The sequence below is a fragment of the Falco naumanni genome, chromosome 9 (assembly GCF_017639655.2).
Source record: "Falco naumanni isolate bFalNau1 chromosome 9, bFalNau1.pat, whole genome shotgun sequence".
NCBI classification, from domain to species: Eukaryota; Metazoa; Chordata; class Aves; order Falconiformes; family Falconidae; genus Falco; species Falco naumanni.
The window spans coordinates 43,764,894-43,783,582 of NC_054062.1; the positions used below are offsets into that span (position 1 = coordinate 43,764,894).

An 18,689-nucleotide genomic window follows, 5' to 3' on the forward strand; every position below is an offset into this window, starting at 1 on the left:
AATGAGAATCCCATTGATGTTTTAGAGCTGTATTTGTTCATAACTAGACGTGGTGAAAGCAGCAGACAAGGATAAGGAAGAAAAAGATCAGATTCATAATAGTAGACACTGCTTTCAAAGATGCTCTTCTCTAAAATCAAAGAACTCCTCCCTGAGAAGGGAAACTACACCTCTCCACTGCATACATGAAGGGGGATGTCCTACCCCTTCCCATTCTTCTGACACACTCCTTGTATCTTCTTGAATAAAGTCTGTGTAATTCAAAAATATATCGCGTAACTGCTTTTGAATTCCTTGCTATAAAGTAGCTGTCTACACGATTACATTTCCAGCTGCTGTTTCACTGTAATTTAATGCTAATTCCTTCATGTTTATATTTGATGCTTTTAATACCATTGTTTTCTAAGGCGTTTCAAGAACGTATTTACCTCAATAAGTCTGTACTGGTGAAATAAAATTAAACAAAACAAAAACAGTTGCAAGAGCCTCTCTGCTGTGGAGACTGACTAGACCGTCTACAAAACTGATCTGCAACACTCCTGAAGCACATTAGTAAGCAATATACAAGCCACTAAGCTCAAAAAGGATGGAATTACAAACACTAATGAGTCATAAGCAGACAGATAGAAACTAAAATTACAAGTTGATTAAAGACACCCTGCCATCGACAGGAACAGTGAAAGGAACTGTACAGAACGTACTAATTCAGTTCTATCATAAACCGGTTAAGACTACTGGCGTCAAAATCAATCCTGGAGTCTTGCTCCAAATCATTCCCCTGCTTACACCATTTTGCTACTCACATCTGTCCTAACTGTAATATACCTGTTTATTTAAAGAAAAAGAACATATGGCACTAGAGAAAGTGAGATAGCAAATGCAGCCTAATGGGTACAGCTGTCACGCAGGAAAGTCAGGCAGGTACATTTGCCCATCTGCCTGTGCACACAAACCCACTGCAACACTGGCCAGCCCCTTCCTCGAGCAAGAGAGAAATCCTGAAAACCTGTTCTCAAACTCGAGACAAAATTTTAATATCACTTCATACTGCAATTCTTCAAGGGTTTTTGCTGAACTTTTCAAAGAAAGTCATAAACACCAACAAAGACAAGCATAAGCTTGTAAAGCAAAAAGCACATCGAACCGATATTGCTATTAGACACTCGATTCTCCCCTCACCTGTACCTAATATCTTTTTTAACTTAGGGAGTCCTTCCTTACCGTGCCTGACATCAGATTCAGGTGTGTTGCCTACCAGGGTTTGTGTACTGTCCTTTTGTTGTTCCTGTGTTCATGGACTTCACCTATCCTGCTTATGTTCTGGGTATTATAGCTGTTTATTCAGCTGTCTTTATTCTGGAATTCTAACAGCACCGTTAGTTACACAGCCCAAAGAGAGCACACAACTTCTTTCCTGCTGACAGACCCAATCCTTCTGCAGAGACAAAAGGCAGACGGTGAGAGAGAGGGTGAGGGTCAGAAAAGAAGGGAAAGGGTGGGAGAAGGATGGGAGAGGGAGAGAAGGGGAGGAGAGGAGAGAGAGAAGGGGGGGAGAAGACGAGAGAGAAAAGACAAGATGAGAGAGGGAGAGAAAGAAGGGGCAGAAGACAGGTGGGGGGATGAGCCATAGGGAGACAGGGAAAGATGAGAGACAGAAAAGGAAAGAGGAGGGAGAAAGAGGAAAAGAGAGGGAGAAGATGAGAGCAAAGTCAAGAGAGCGGTGGCAGTGGGAGGGGGGGGAGAGTGAGGAAAAGGAGGGGAGGAGAAGAGACAATTCTATAAATTATTTAAAACAAAACAAATGACTGATCAGTTTTTACTCTAAATTGTTATTTCAAGTAACCAGCATGCAGGCATGCAGATAAAAACACAATTCATTTTCAAATGGAAAAACGACCTACAGCAAAACACCCAAGTAACCGGCGTTGTGGCTCCTGGCCTACACCTGCGAGGCGGGCAGGAATGGCTCAGAGCTGACACACGCTCCATTCCCCAGCTCCGCACAGGCTCCCCCAGCCAGGACCGCAAACTGGCTCCATCTCAGCACAAAATCCAGCCCCCACCTCGGGTCATGGTGGGCCAGTCACTGGATTATCATTTTATGGGTTGGATTCGCTTAACTGTAACATCAACAGTCCATTACTGCTGTATTAACAAGATATTTAAGGAGGCTAAATGTGATATTCCAGACAAGTGATTATCAAATGCTAGAAATTAATATTACACTTCAATTGCAAGAATATGGAGAGAGGTTGTCCCGTGTTATTGTCATCTGATCTAAATACTGGTTTATTTGTCAAAACCTAAAAGAGAAGTAAAAAAATAAGTGATCACATTTCTACAGAAGAAAACCAACACTGGAAAAAGATGACCAGCAGCAGTATTTATCTTTGAACAGATCTTCCAAATACAGTTGAAGACTATTTGGCTGGAAAAAATGGACCACATCAATTTTGGTGTAAAAGGCATAACTGCCTTTTAATCCATTTACAAAAAGCTCACAGATGTGGTTTAGACAGGAGTTGCTCAAGTCGCAAATATGCCTTGCTCTGGCAAGTCCCAGTTTATTTCCAAAGGCTAGGTCGCTGCATGGAAGAGCAAAAAAAACCCACAAAACCAACGCCACCAGGCAGCCTTGGGAATACATGAAAAGTAGTTTTCATTCCGAGCTAGAACTGAGTATTTTTATACTGAAACAAGGCTAAGCTGCTTGTTCAGGAAATTTATCAAAGGAAAGACAGCTGAGGTTGCTGAAAGAGCAGGAGGGGATGGGATGCATTTCGGTCAACAGTTTTGGGCAACTGCAAATACGGTGAAGAATATGGAAGATGTTGCTGTTAATCAAGTCAAGCCCACTTAAATTGAGTTTGTAATTTCTTTGATATGTCTGTGAAACTGAAATCCAAAATGAAATTCAGGGTGGGAGCAGCCTTTCCAGACTGCAACCTCCAAATTGCGTACAGGTCTGCATCAGACTCATCCTAAAAGTGCCTCTCAAGGAGTAAAGCTTTTTTTATGCATTTCCATAACGCTGACAAGACTCTCATGAACCAGCGTGTAACATTTTGGTGTTGTTCAACTGCTTACCGATCTTTAAAAGCCAGCCTTTTTTTTTTTCCCCTACAGAATCTGTAGACTAGGCAGGTTTACTGTTTTTCATGGGCGATCCATGACACAAAGAAAAATGATGCTATGGGGAGAAGGAGTGTTTCAGAGAAAGACATTGAAGAATATCCAGGAGGGAGTCTTTGGAAACAGGTTTGCTAGAACACGCACCTCAACTAACCTCAATGAGCTACCAACAGGTTTTCATACTAACTACAGTGCCTAGCTAAGGACACATCTGAGTTTGAATACAAAGTATGAGACAGCAACAGAGCATCACCAGAAGACAGTGCTTAGTGAAAAGGTTGGAAAGTTTGTGTAAGCTCTAAGAGATGTAGCTACTTCCAGGAGTATGTTTCTCGCCTCTTCCATTCCTTGCAACCATTTCAATAGATATTCTGCCAGCACAACCACCCTCAAAAAGTTTGATATACATGCCTACTGCAAATACAGTTTGTATCAGCAAAGAAAAGTGATTTTGCTAGTTTATAGCTCATACTAATTCCTTGAATGAAACAAGCTGCATCAGCAAAAGGCCATTTTTGCGTTAGAGCTATACCTACCCTGGGCATTTCTGCCTGTATTGAGAGCTGTAAATAAGCACAGACTTTAACAACATTTCTGTGCTCACAGAAGTTTTACATATAGATCTAATTTCAGGTTACCTCATCCTCACTCTAGAAAACTCCCTATCATTGTAGCTTATTGCCTTTCTTCCAGGTTGCAGAGACATCACTGAAACGGAGGAACAAACAAGACCCCCAAAGCTGCATGCCTTTCACGTCACGTAAAACTGAAGTTCCAGTGGAGAGTAGGTTAATTTTCAGAGTCCAGAGTACGGAATGGGAAGCACACACAGCTCTGTGGGAAAATGTGAAGGGGTGGTACAAGGCAGGCAGAAGTCACCAATCTGATGGCTACTTTATAGCAGCCAAAGTTTAACGTAAATTTAAAATGTTAGTAATACCATAATTACCAAAAAACTGTTGGTTTGGAAAACTTTTCTTCCCCTTTCTCTTTTCCCTGCTTACTTGGAGTACTGTCAAACACAGTACAAACCAGAACACAGGTCTACTCTGTTTCCTACACAGGAAGAGCTATCTTCCAGCTTTTAAGAGAGAAATCACCATCACTGGAGGAAAACTGATTATGGATTATTTTGCTGCTGAAGTCAATACTGGTATATGTAGATATTAGTACTCATGCAGTATGTAACACAATCTTCAATCTCTAGTGTTGGAATGGAAAAGGGGAGTTAAGGACAGGCCAGAAATACCTTAATCACCAATGAAATCTGCAGCAGAAGCTTCTGGAGACAGCCACTTAGATTTATTTTATTATTTTTTTTTACCTGCCCTGGGGTCCTTGATTCGTGCAAAACTGATCTCAAAACAGATTAGGCAAACATATGGGAAAAGTCAACTATAGACTGCAGTTTTGGATGGTGACAATTGGCAAAAATTTTTAACAATGCCTTAGTCTGCTAGCAATCTAAAGAAGACTTTGAAAAATTTGCCAAATAGGAGTGAAACCATACAACAGCTTGTAATGGCACCAATTAGAAGGATGGCTTATGGGGATTCCACTGATAGAAAACCAAGCGCCATGGTAAGGTTTCAGTTTAAGGTAACAAGCACTATTTGCAGTGAGACTTTTGAAAAATTACCAGCTGTTTGACATGCTTTGTGAAGATCTACAAATACACAGACATTTCCATGTAAAGACAATGAATAATAAACACTACTTTCACACTAAGACGTTAACTTACATATTGTAGTCAGACATTTTGACAGTCAGGGTACTGTACAAATGCAGGCACAGAAGCGAAAAGTGAGGCAATGTTAGGGGAAAGATTATATTAAAGACGTATTAAACACAGAGTTCTAAATAGGCAGAAGTGAGCTGCAGAGGGAACACTCAGACTACTACTCAGGACTCCACTAAAACAAGAAACGTTTAACTCGCATACAGGATTATTTTATGATGAGGCTCTACCTCATTCAAGTAAATTCCCTCATTTCAATCTTGTCCGGGTCACCCTGACACCTTTTTTAATTTGTACATCTTTAAAGTGATTAAATGGCTGGAAAACCAAATGCGTATTTCAAGTGAAGTATCTGTTACCCAGTATCTTGGATGACTTGGGCAAACTCTGAGTGTTCATATGGACTAGGCACGTATCTGGCTACAGGAGATACTGAAAATTGAAAAGTAGGAAGCTCACAGTGAACATACTGGTGACAGAAACCATCACAACTGGGAACCAGCAATGAGGATTAAATAACCTAAGCATTGTCAGAGGTCCCATTTGCCAGGAATCCGCATCAGCTTTGCTTAACTTGACACTAGAAGAACACAGCAGAGAATCAGGACCAATGAATCTGTCCGCTGCGGGAAGCTGCTTGCCTCATCACCTAAACCGCTTTTTTCTTGCTGTTCAATAAAAACCTACTAAACAGTAGTTATCCGAGGTCTTTGTGATCCAGCTAAATAAATAACAGTGAGTACTGGAAGGAGACATTCATTGCTCCCCATTTTTTCCAAGCTGCTATCGTGTCTTTGCCACACAAGTAGAAATAGCAACAGTTCAGGTACTTCCTCTTAAGACAGCGAGGCAACCTTTAAAATGCCCATTTCCCAGGAGCCAGAAAGAATCCCAGTTTGTCACCAACAGGCTTCTGCTGCCTGGGAGGGGTCCTCTCCTCTCTGTCCACTACACAATTTATTCTAAACTACTTCGAACCCTTCCAAAATGCTGCGGCCAATTTTACTCAAGAAGAAAACTGTCAATGACATGCCTGATGAGCACAGAGAACAGTGTAATGCTTGTCTTATTACCACAAGCTCATCATTTTTGCACTGCTAGCAACAGCTGATGCACTAGACTGTGATGAAGTAAAAATATTAGCTGCCAATATACTCAAGCTCTTGGATCAGAAGGGACAGCCCATCTCATGGTACTCTCGAGGGCTGCCTGACGACTGATTTCATTCCTACATCCCCATCTCTTCTTGCTTAGTGCAGTGGGGGCCCTGGGACATTCTTGAGATTTGTTCGCCAAAGAAAAGAGAAGTGCACCTGTCACTGTAGCAGGGTCAGGATATAGGAGCATTCCAGCTCAGGATTTAATACTGAGTGCAATTGCTCTAAAAAATTTATCAGGAGTTACTTTCTCTAAAGGATGGGTATTTGTCTATTTGACCTTCTTGCTTAGAGGCCAATTTGCTCCAGTGTCTATTCCCACTAATGTCACTTCAGACAACCCCAATTTTTTTTTTTTTTTTTTTTTTTTTTTTTTTAGGTAATATTATTGATGCCTACACACAGTTTATTAGCAGGGACCATACTTTGTTTTACCTTTCTTGATTGTGCTATATGAGGACAATGGACATATGAAAAAAGATCTGTAATAGCAGGTCTTTTCCTTGGAAATGAAATGGATGCAGTGCTTTTCCTTCTATCACTTATGCATAAGGTCTCAAGACCTATTTTCAAACAGCAGCATTTTATTAGCTTTATTCTTTTTCCTCACCTTGCATGACCCTGCTGGTGATAAGAAACTGAGTCAGCACGACACTACTTCAGAAGCCAAAGTTGGCTCATACTTTAACTAAAAAATCCAGTATTAACACCTTGCAATAATTTGAAGCCAAGAGCTCAGATGCAATGACTTCACAAAGACAAGAAGCTGCTCCGAAGTGGGACTCAGGAACCACGCTCAGGTAAGGCGGCTTCCCCAAACTCAGCTACGGGCTGTGCGCGACATGGTCAAATCGCCTCTCTACAGCACGTTTCAATTTCTATTGGATATGACACACGTAATATCTCTCAGTTCAAAAACATTACAGAATCCCTCACGGTGTTAATGACCACCAAGTACTGTGTTAGAATCACGGGGAGACCACCAAGGTGCTACAAAACTACTTTCAGCATTTCCACAGGTAACTGAAAGCTAACTAGCAAAAGGTAAACCATCCTGCACCTCCAGTATTATTCTCCACTCAAGATAAAGCACAGAGGTGGCAAATATTAGTAACTGTGCAGTGTTACTGTCATTCCCACAGTCACTCTGCAGAGGACGTTTGTTTCCAGAGGTGTCGGCTCAGCACCTTCTGTGAGCACTACGTTGAGTCCAGCCCCCCCAGCAAGCCTGACATTCCCTCCTGGCTTGTGTCAGCCCTCAGCACAGTGACTAACTAATGCACATTGAAGTGTCCTTCCTCCCCTACCTGAGGGAACAAGTTCCTACTGAAATATCTGCAGAGCTTAATCTATAAGCGCAAGAAAGAGAAAAGGCAAAAAAAGACATCCGAGAGAGAACTGAGGAGGCTCCTCGATGATGCCAAAACCCAAACTCTCCCCTCCCCCCAGTTTTACAAGTATTAATGGGAAGTAAAAACAAAACAAGCAAGAAAAACCACTTCAACCAGGTCAAACGTGTGTTCAAGTGGAGGTAAGAAACCACTTAAAGCTCTCACAGGATTGTAAGACCTTTTGACAGGTCTGATAATTTTAAAGGCCTAATTCCATTACAGTATCTGGCAGCATGCGAGGGCACATTTTACTAACCACAGGCCACCAGGTCATGACAGATGTTGACAGAAAACATTAAAGGTTAAGTAGATGTAAGACCATAAAACATTTCAAGCTGTACAGTGACAACGATGTTAACTAGCAACCATGGTGCTGTTTGAGAGGAGAAAAAATTTGTTGGGTCTTTCCACCAACTGCAGGCCCAGGGAGCCGCAGCACAACCAGGTGGCCAGGATGGCCAGCACCAGCCATGCTCACCTGACAGGGCAATCCTCTTTGCTGTATCAAAGCCCAAATTTCAAACGTTACTTAAAATTCATAAAGTGCAAGATCGGACTAATTACGGTTAAGAAAACATACCCATAACAACAGATTTCACTATTGCGCTTCAGCCGGGAAGCAGGGGCAGCTGCTCTGCAGGCAGCAGCAAGGCAGGAGACCTCCCGGCACTGAGGTCTGGCCATCACCTCTCTCTAGCACTACAGCAGTCGGCCTTTGAACAGCAGCGCTCAGATCCTCACCCTGCCGCGGATCTAAGGCAACAGTTAAAACAATTTAGCAAGACACAGTAATTTTGCCTTGAATTCCCCACAAAACTTATTCAAGAGATGTAATCACTGCAGGTGGCAACGCACACTTTAAACCTGCCTGAGAGTATTTCTGTAACACATTTACGTGGCTGGAACTCTGACACGTCATTCTGATCGCTCATTCCTTCAAGGTGTCTAGATACGATGACAACGGCCATAATCACAGAGTTAATCTTATTCCAGTCATTAAATATAAAACCTAGTATTTCACATTCCAAACTATTTAACAGAAAGGAAGGCATCACACAAATAATTGCCTCTCTGTGTGGAAGAGGCTTGAAAGCTGCTCTGCATACTCTCTTCTTTAAGTCACTATGAGAATATTCACAAAGAAATCTCTGGTTTTTTCTTTTCTTTTTTAAAAAGAGCTCCGCTGAGTGACATCTATCTGGATAATAAATCACCAACACCACAAACAATTAAATTAAAAGCTGTTCAATATGTAACAGGGAGGGAGATGACTACTGACCAAATCTGACATACAAATAGCTTGCTAATTTGTCAGCAAGCCAAAATAAATGGAATGGGCTGGCTACAGGTGCAGGTAAATGCCTCAGAAATAGACATCAATAAATCATTTAGCTCCCTCTAACATTTTAGATTACAGTCATTTAACAAGAAGGACACTTTTGCCTTTGCCAACGTGATTCGTGAGTGCTTCAAGCGAGCCATTTTAAGTCAACGCTTAAGATGGGACTTTAAAACTTCCTTTTTCAGATCTCTTATAACCTACTCTGAACTTAGCAGAAATTATAAACTGTAACTTCTGTTCTGTTTATTGCAAAATACATAATCCAAGATTATACGGTATTACACACTAATGATCAATAAACTCTCCAAGTCCAAAATTCTCTCTGTGAGAAAACAAATGCCTGCCCCTAGTATTTTTTGTAGATTCAGAGATAAAGCAGCAGCTTGCTGAATGTCAGGCCACCCAGAAAGCCATCATCCTAGTCTCACCACATGTAAAAGCATCTATATGGTGGAAGGGTGAAACCAGTGCACCATTGTGTATTGAACGTGTTCCTTACAAGTAAAATCACTTGGTCTTCATAATTCTCCATCTCAAATATTTCTTCAAAAAGCTAGCCACTGGCTATCTCCTCTTTCTGCTCAAACACCATCTGCTGGGCCATTTTTCAAAGAAAATTACATAAGGAGCCACAAATAATAACAGACACAAGCTTAATTGCATGTTCAAAAGAAGGTCATCCTCATATTAAAACCAGAAACACAAATACACAAGGACCATCTATGCTTCTATTTTTCAAAGGCCTTAAAAGCGTATTTGGAAGCCATAAACTCATTTAGTAAAAAGGTTAAAAATCTCTGGTTTCTAATGGACTAAGGCCATATTAAAGTTTACATGAACGTTTCTGGTTTTAACCTGATTTTAATGCAACTTGTGTCTTATGAAGCTTATTTCTTGACAGCCACAATTTAGATAGTTACTTTAAGGACTTTCCAGGTAAATCAGCCGATTAAGGAATTTCAGTATTTCCACCTGGAGGAATAGTTAGAAAACACACATAGTCATTTAGAAAGCTGACTGGAACAGGACAATTTATCAGTGCTCGTCTATGTGCAAGACAACGACCTGGTTTAGACGTTACCTCCAGCCTAACCTCCCAGTTGCCCTACTGCTAGAAAACCAGTAGGGAGGCATATGTACCTTTTTTAAGTACGTAGGAACATAAAGGACTGGTGCTTACTTCCAAAAATATGTCAATTTATTACACCTAGGATAGGAAGAGCTTCTACACACAAGCAAACATGACAGCCAGGCACACTGCCAAACACGTATTATAAATCAGAGCTTACAGCCAAATCTGGACAGAACCCCAGTTATAGTGTCAAAGTTCACTAAGATATTACCAAACTTATCAAAAAACACAAAGGGTGCGACACAACCCTGTGGGGAGTGTCTGTCTGAGCGGGAAGGCTGGAGTTAAAACTATTGACGGCAACAAAACAAGAACGTTGAGAAGTATCCATAGTAGACCCCATTAACAGAACCAGGGAGACCTACAAGCTGCTCACGGCAGTCAAGTAACAGCCTGTGATCAATAGAAGCAAATACTGCTGGCAGATCAAGCAGGATCAAGACTACATAAGCCACTGCAATCTGTATGAATAAGTAAATCATGACAGGCTCCTCTGAAAGCCATGGTGTTAGGCCAATGCTTGAAAAACTCAACTTTCTTAAAACAGTTGGATAGTGTCAGTAGATAAGACACCAAAAGTACTGTTAACACCGTTCTTTGAAGTCAGGCTAGAATATGGATAAGTAAGTGGCAAAAAAAATGACACAGTGTTTTTTTCTTTTCCTGCTACTCACTAATGCAGAAATAAGGCTCTTAGTAAAATGTTAGATGTGTTAAAATCACTAAAACAAAGAACAGGTCAGTAAAGCTGCTTAGCAGAGCTAACTGCATACTGAAGAGACTCATATGACAATCTCCTGTTAGTCTGTTACCTTCTTGGGCTTGAGTAAGAAAAGATACCCAAGAATAAGGAGTGAGGGTTTTTTTTAATAAGCATCCCAGGTTGCCCTAGTTCTGCTTCTGCTGAAGCCCTACTCACTTCTTTTGTAACTACGTTAGATCAGAACGGTTTTGAATAGCCAGTACAAATAGTTTTAACAATAAGCACGCCTAAGAAGGAACCCATCCAAGTACTATAACATTATAATCAAATAGCATTCTAATGAGCTCAGATTTACCAACAACCGTGGGGTTTCGTCTGCTCCCAGGATTGTCAACACAGAGTTGACAACAGGAGTCCAGCTTTCCTACCTCCTGATTTTAGGGGGTTTAAGAGATGTAAGGGGCACTGAGGAGGTAAAAAGAACACCAACTACTAACAAGAAAATTCAGGTAGAGGATTAGAAGCTGATAAATAAATCCTAAAGGTTATTCATCAAGTTGGTGAGAGCTGTACTTCAGTTACAACAAACAACAGGAGTCAGGGGCTTAACTGGGTGTCTTGAACATTTTGGTACTAATACAGAGAACTGAGAACAAAATTAACCTTTTTTTTTTTTTTCTAGGATAGGTAAAACTGTCATTGGTCACACTAGATTACTGTCAACAGAATGAGCCCCCACAAGCTAGGAATCAGGATTAGTAACACACTCCGGAGAATGCCAGACATTTGAGAATGATCCAGGTCAAGAAACGGAGAAATGTACAGTATTTATTATAGGTAGGCTGAGTGGCAGCCTTAAACACTGCTGAAGTAATTATTGTCCCAGTGTCACTCATCTTATTTTATAACTATCCCTCGTCTTGATTTTTAAGAAGAAAATTCTTCAGGGAACTTTCAATTAAAAATGGGGGAAATAACCCGTCTGTGTTCTTTCTGGGCTACTTTCGTCTCCTGACTGAATCCTCGGTGAAAGAGCATATGTACGTGCCAGACTGGCTGGCTGCTTTCTCATTGATGACAAACGGATACACACTCTTCACCATGCCCTAAAAGCTATTACTGCTTTGCTTTATTGTGCATTGGTGTACCTCTGATAATTATTGCAACATCCATTTCAGGTGAAGGCTAGCTCATCCTTTTACATTTTGGGTTAAAAGGTTTTGTTCAGTAACTTCAAATTGTGCCGACACTGAACGAGTCGATTTTCAGTTACTTCTTGAACAACTGCTCTATATACCTAAACAACCTTTTGCTAAAGCCATTTCAGAAGCAGGTATACCTGGTGGTATTTTTGTCCCTACCCTGCCATCAGAAGGGTCAAGCGCTATTGATGTATTTTTTCCAGAGTGTTAACTTTTAGCTATTTTTGTAAGGATGTGTTTGTTTTGGTCACTCCAAAGAAATGATCAGTAACTCCACACTACAGTGAAACAGACGCCACATCCAGTATTTTTTCATGGAACATTCTTGTTTCAACTGGAAAGGCAGTACAAGGAAAACCACCAAAGCAAACTCTAGGAAATTTAAATGACCCCACTGCCTGTCCTCTGATACAACAATATTTTTACCCCCCCCCCCCCCCCAGGGCAGGGCTACGCTGCACTGTATGCTGTACCCTGCAAGGTATTGCAGGTAGCACACCATCCACTCGGCCTGCACAACTACCCACACGGCCCAGCTAGGCTTATGATGCTCAGATCAGATCACCCAGCTCCAGTTTGGATAGCTCTGAACTACAATGCAGCAATAGTTGAGCAGCACGGGGAGGAAGCCACTTTTACCCACTTTGTTTGTTTAGTTGTTTTTTTTTTTTCTTGAGCAAAAAAGCCTTGCTGTCCAGCTGCTTACAAGCAGTTTCATGGCAGTCTCTTAACAGCAGCTTCTTCTGCTTGTTCCACTCAAAACAGAGCAAAGTTCCACTTGCAAGAGCAGCCTCAGAGGAAGGTATTTCCTGTGGCAGTCTCTGTGCTCAAACTGAGAGGAACAAAACCAGAGACCATCATGAAGATCTCTGGAATGTCATTTTAGCAATGTTCCACATGGTAAGGTTTGGGTTTTATTTACACTCCCCCAGTTAGCTCCTTCCCTATTAGCTGTTTTACTTTTTAATATAATGTTCTGTCTTTTCTTGTGAGAGAAAAAAATTACAATTGTAAAATCCCATAGAGTGACAGTTTCCTGCTGGCTGCACTCTAGTAAGATTTTTCGATGCTGATGATCAGTAACATCCCTTTTGCTGGTGTCCTGGTCATGAGAAAGCAGCCTTGCATTGTCACAGCCCCAGTGACAACTGAGGATAACATGGGAACTTCTGTGTCCTCAGCTTACCTTGTGACACAGCAAAACACTATTCTCTTGTCTTAGTTACGCATCGTGTAACTGCGGGGGGGGGGGGGGGGGGGGTGTTAGGGGACTGGATTCAAGGACTCTTAATCTAATTGCTATACTAACCTTTACAACAACAGAAGGCCTGTTTTGCCAGAACATTCTGTTTAAATGATCTCACTGTAATTAATACAGTACCTGTTACTACAACAACGAACTGTTCATTAATTGAGCCCAAAGTATCCTGTATTATTCTCTCATTATTAGTTTGCATGCTGCTCTTCTTCACTTTGTAACCAGCAGCTGTCCCCTGTGTGCTACATGGGGACAAGCTTTCTTGGGTGTTCCTGCAGTGTCCAGCTTAAGGGTTCCAGGACTAAATGCTACTTTTAGCACCAGTAATGCCAGTAAGAACACATGTGTTTTGCTAAAGTATGAACATGGCAACATTCCTGCCAGGACCACTGAGACACAGACTTGCACAGGTTTGACATACGTGCCCATTCCACTTCAAGCTACGCAAGATGAAAGGTTTAAGACTACGTTTAAACCTGTTATGATCAATTTTCAATAACACTGTACCTTGCACGTTCAAATGACTTCTTTACTAAGTGGAATTTCACTGCATTTGCAGATATATTTCCCAAGAGTTCTTCTGATGGTTCCTCCAGAAAGGGATGAAAGTGGGGTGGGTGATTTGTTAAGTATTTTTTTAAATCACAACTTTAATCATAATTTCAAAACTGAGCCTTTGGTAACACTCTTCTGTTGGCTTAAACTCAAACCGAAGCGTGACTGACTGAGTTCTTCTCAAGTAATTTTACATGAACCCAAACTTTTGTTTGCAAGTTCTACTGCATTTAAGCTGCCATCTTGATTTAAGTGCTAAGCAAAAAAGAGGAACAAAATTCTACTAAGCAGATCAGTGACAGCACGGAGGAAACATGCTTTTGTTCAACTGAGAAGAGCTTCTACTTTTATGCATGGCTAGCTGCTGGTAATTACTGTCCTCACTATTATAAATGCAATGAAGTCCTAACCTGAAGGAAATATTAGGTAACAAAGTAATTTCAGTTGTATCTTAATTTGATGTACTTCCATTTCCAAGTAGTGTTCCAGCCATGCTAATTGTTTCTCTTAGGTCATCCCAGCTTAACAATCTGGTTAGCCTTGCCTGACTTGAGGCATGACTACTTGAAAGAAACTGCCTCCCCATTAACTTTTCTGTTCAAAATCTACAGATGTGCAAAACAGACATAATTTTCTGTAGTTTTATGAGCCAAGATAAGTTGTTGTCATCCATGGGGGTTCAAATTGGCCAGACAGAGAGCATTTATTTCAACCAGAGCTGACAGATACTAGGCGGTTTTCAGCCAGATCTTATCGCGGGCTCACCTGAAGTCAGAAGAAGTACGTATGACCGAAGTCAACATTTGTTTTGACAGTGACTTCATCGGCCACAGGATCACTGACACTACTGCAGGCAAAGCTTATTTCACCTTATGCAGTGATATGATTGATCAAAGAGCTGCTATCTACAATAGCAAGTCTTTTCCCCTAGCAGACCATGCTGTCAATGTCTGAGTTGCAAACACTGAAGCTGTATAATTCCTTGCGTTTTGTTTTTTGTTGTACACTAATATACATGCCATTTTATTCAGTTTCAACTTATTATTTGCTTTAATGCAAGTAACTAAACCAAGAAAGAAACCAACATCCTGAATCCCAGTCTGGCAGCACTAGTTTGAAACTTTCTTAAAACTCCATAAATTACATGCAAATTAAATAATCTGTGAATTAAAACCCTACATTTTTTACACAGGCAAAGAGATAAGCAAGCCACTTGTTACTACTCAACACCAGGGGCAAAAAACTTGTCAACTTGAATACCCGAGACTGCCATTGACACAAACGCCTCTTTGGGACCTTCTTGGAAACCACTTGCCACAGATGTGAGTTCTGCATGGCACGGGCTTTATAAAGACAGCTAAAATGAAATGGTGGCAGCAGTATCATCATTGCTGTTCGCAAAACAGCTTGTCACGTTTTGACAGTGCGAGCTAGGCTGAAGTTGGAGAAAACACCACCGACAACTGCCTTTTGGCTTTACGATTGCAGATACAATGAGCAAAGCTGCTTGTAAAATTTAAACGGTTCGCCCCCTAAATTAAAAATACGGGAACGTCCAGCTAAATCAGCCAGCCGCGCACCTCCTTCCCGCATCCCTAAACGCCTCCAGGAGCAAGCAGAAGGAAGGGTGGCTGTAGGCGAGCCCGTCCCAGTTTCCCGGTGGCGCCTGCCTGCCTGCCATCCCCTCTGACAACATGCAGCAGTGCCTTACCCACAATGCACCCTCGCTGGCACACACACACTCACGCACACACACACGCACACACACACACACACACACACACACGCTCCCGGGCAGGCTGCGCGCTAACACACACACACGCGCACACACACACGCACACGCGCGTCCCCACTTCCACACGGCCGGCCCCTCTCCCCCCAAAGCAACCAACTTACCCACAAGTTCTCTGTCATTCAGAAAGCCTACAGTCTTCCTCTGCTCCCCCTCCTCTGCTCGCCTGCCTCTCTCCTGCTGCAGAAAAAGGCCACATATGTCTGCAAACACTTCTAGGCAGAAAGCAGCCAGTGCAGAACAAAGGCAGCCGGGGTTGCCTTCATCTCAGCACAAGGCAGCCAGTAGCTATTTTCAAGCTTGTTCGCTCTCCCCCCTCTGAGGGCACCCTGCTCTGTTTCTCCCTCTCTCTCTCCTCTTTGCCTGTCCAGCTACTGCACAACACACATCAATTATTCATTGCTTGTCTCCCGGTTTCCAGGCAAAACCAATCACAGATGGAGTCTTGCTAATGGGCTCATGCCGTACTTGCCAACAGGCTATTTGTGCTCAAGCTACAACCCTCTAGAGACAATAAAGAGAATCAGGTTAAGCTTTAAAACTTCACACGTACGCGAACAGACCTAAAACGGCAATATACATGTAAGCATCCCTATGACATTGCTTAGGAGTACGTCTTCAGCATACAGCATGGCAGAAGGCTGCTTTAAATCTTCTGAAAGGGTTTTAAGAAAATCAAACACTCAGAAAAATCTCACCTCAGCTGCATGTTACTGATATTGATGGTTTTCTTTTCTGTCTCTAGTGATCCATCTCTTGCTTTCCCATTACACCTCTCCCTCCTGCTCTCATACCCATGCACGCACACGCACGCACACACACACACACACGCAGCCACAGCCACTTTGCCAGAAGGAAGAGAGAAAGAGAGGGGGGGGGAAGGGGAGGTGGGGGGGAGAAGGAAAAAAAAAAAAAAAACACCACCCAGGCAGCTCACATTTCAAACTTGCAAGGAGGGGTGGTGCTTAAAACGCTAGGACAAAGCCTCCGTCTCTGGCACCCAGCCAAAATACTAAAATAAATCCCCTCGATCAATTAATTGGAAGCAACACTTGTTCGAGTCCGCGTAACAAACCATTAAGGGCACTGGGGCCGCAAAGTCTTTAGATTTGGGAAACCTCATCCACTTGTTTCCCCCCTACCCAGTTTGCTGAATGCTGTTGACTAAATCCATCAAACTAGTCATGCTAATTAGCGTCCAGAGCAGCCTCGGCGGCGGAGCAGCGCCCGGGTCGGGCGGCCCCCGCGGCCGGGAGTTTCCTTCCGGACCGGCCGCCGCCCCGCGCCGCGGCTGCAGATACCGGCGGGCCCGGGGGGCAGCCCGGGGGGGGGTCGGCCCGCCAGCCGAGGGCAGCGGCGCCGGGGGGGGGGGGGCACGGCGGCGGCCAGCGCGGTGCCCCGGCTGGCGGAGCGACAGGCGCCAGCGCTGCCCAGGGGAAACTGAGGCACGCAGGCGGCGGGGCGGGGGTGCTGCCGGCTAGAGTCGCCGCCACCAGCGGGGCAGCCTTGCGTGGGCTGTTTGCCTGGGGGGGGGGGGGGGGCGGCTTCAAGTTATTTATTTATTTATTGCTCTGAGGGTTCAGTGCTCCACCCCCACCGGCCGCCCGCTGCTCCTGGCGGCGCGGCCCCTTCCCACGCCGCTCCCAGCTCCGCGCTGCCCACCCGAAAGACTTTTTAACACAAGTTTCACGTATCGAACTGTGGCACGACGCAGCCTCGAGCGGCCAGAGTTTCAATTGACAGTGTCAAAGAAGAAAAAAAAAAAAAAACCAAAAACAACCAACCCCAACAAACCAACCCAACCGGGCAGCTCATGTGACAAGCTCTCTGGTCGCTCTCCGAGGGAAAACTGGCCGTTTCAGTTGTGGCCGGCGAGCACCAGCCTCTTCCTGCCAGGCTCCTGCGGTGCCGAGCCGCTTCCTTCCCCGGCGCAACCTGCGCAAAGGCACCGCCACCTCTTAAAGCACTCCCGGCCCTGCTGCAGGGAAGCCAGCAGCGGCCAACCGAGCGAAAGAGAAACCGCAAAAAATAGGAAGACTTCATCAAAAATATCCTGGCTCTCCAGCAAAAATTCCTTTCGGCGAATGGAACGGCCTCAGCTTTCCTTGCCGTGCTTACAGTCACTTACCCGTGCTTTGTAAACACCTTAGCGCGCAGAAAGTCTGCAACATGACAGATCGGAGCAGCAAACTATCACAGGTATCAAAGAGAAGCTCTTCTCTGAAAAATGATTCCACAAAAAAGCACTGTCAGATTTCATGTCCTCTTCCCCCTCCCCCTGCCCCGGAATCCGCTTCAAACAAGTAAAAAGGTACGTGTGGGTCTTCGCCCAACTTCCACTGCTGACACAGGAGCTCAAGGTCAGCCTGTCAGACGGGGTTATTGCTTCCCCTCAGCCACCAGACTGAGCAGTACTGTGAACCAAACCCTCAATTCTGCAATCTCAGAACTGCACAAGCCCAACCGAAGGAACACTTCTTAATGACATGGCTGCTACAGGTGGTACAAAACACAGCACCGGTCCGCTATCCACAGCGGACAGACCGTTATGGTGCAGGCAAACCTCCAGCGAGGTCCACAGAGATCCAGGAGGACCCACGGGGCTGCTGGAACAAGCTCTTACACAAAATGTAGTTTCCATTGGACTTGATCAAATTTTAGAGTCAGTCACACAAAAAGAAAGGAGAGAACCTCACACCACTGGTTTTTTATTGCCTTTCAGAGTGGACAGATGCTTTAAGGAGCTGTAAAGTATACAGCTAGGCTGGCGCAATAGATAATAGCAAGCATGAATTTTAGAGATCTGGCAAAGCAAGAGAAGTATGTCAATAATCCCAAACCAAGGACCAAAATCCCTGCTAACGTAACTGCACTGAGTTCAGACTTGGAGGATGCGAACAAAATTTGTAATTGACAATAACACAGCCATGGAACATGCATTTTTGTGCTCGTTTCAAATTTTACTGTATTTCCAACATTTTCACACGGTTTGTAAACTACCACAGTCTCATTTCGTATTTCCAAAAAACACACAAATCAACGACGACAAGAAGGTATCAGGCAGTTGCAAGGTCCCAAATATCGAGACTGGCTCCTTCCTCATACAAGCCTCAATGAAATCTTACTTTCTGAGGGGAAAAAATACTTTTACTATTTCTGTATAGAAAACCCATATTCCTCAGTAACCTATTTTTTTCTCTCTAACTACCATCATAAGTAAGAGGATTGCCTTTTCCCCCCCTCTGCAATTAAATGTTCTTTCTCGTGTAACAGTGTAAGTTTCTCTT

At 43.3% G+C, this 18,689-nt stretch overlaps 1 protein-coding gene across 10 annotated transcripts in view; it reads right to left on the reverse strand.

Annotated features, from left to right (window-relative positions):
• ZMIZ1 (zinc finger MIZ-type containing 1) overlaps positions 1 to 18,689 on the reverse strand; it is a 359,666-nt gene that overhangs the window by 79,014 nt on the left and 261,963 nt on the right. The window contains exons 1-2 of one of the 10 annotated variants that reach the window (XM_040605430.1): positions 16,101 to 16,233; positions 15,507 to 15,582 (exon numbers count right to left, since the gene is read on the reverse strand). The exons of 7 other annotated variants lie outside the window; for them this stretch is intronic. The gene's annotated coding sequence lies outside the window, so the exon portion shown is untranslated. Of the gene's footprint in view, positions 1 to 15,506; positions 15,749 to 16,100; positions 16,234 to 18,689 lie in introns of those variants that run through there. 2 more of the 10 variants (XM_040605431.1, XM_040605429.1) reach the window with 2 other exon arrangements.